Raw genomic sequence first — 273 nt, 5'->3', positions numbered from 1 at the left:
CTGAGAGTGTGCGTGTGCTTATACATACCTATTGTTTATAATAGTTATCCTTAAAATAAGACTCTTTATTTTAGACAAGTTAGCCTTAAAATAATGTTTCTTTGTGTTAGATATTGATTCCAAAGAAAATGAGAAATTATTTAGCGTATACTATTGAAACTTGTTGTTGTAAGCTATGAGCACGAAAGCTAATTCTCAAAATAGTAAAATGTTTGTTTTATAAAGGAATAGTGAACTTTCCTCTCTCCACCGAGAATGCCTCAAAAGTCGAGA

This window comes from Penaeus monodon, chromosome 33 (assembly GCF_015228065.2).
Source record: "Penaeus monodon isolate SGIC_2016 chromosome 33, NSTDA_Pmon_1, whole genome shotgun sequence".
NCBI classification, from domain to species: domain Eukaryota; kingdom Metazoa; phylum Arthropoda; class Malacostraca; order Decapoda; family Penaeidae; genus Penaeus; species Penaeus monodon.
Note: the sequence above shows the minus strand (reverse complement) of the source record.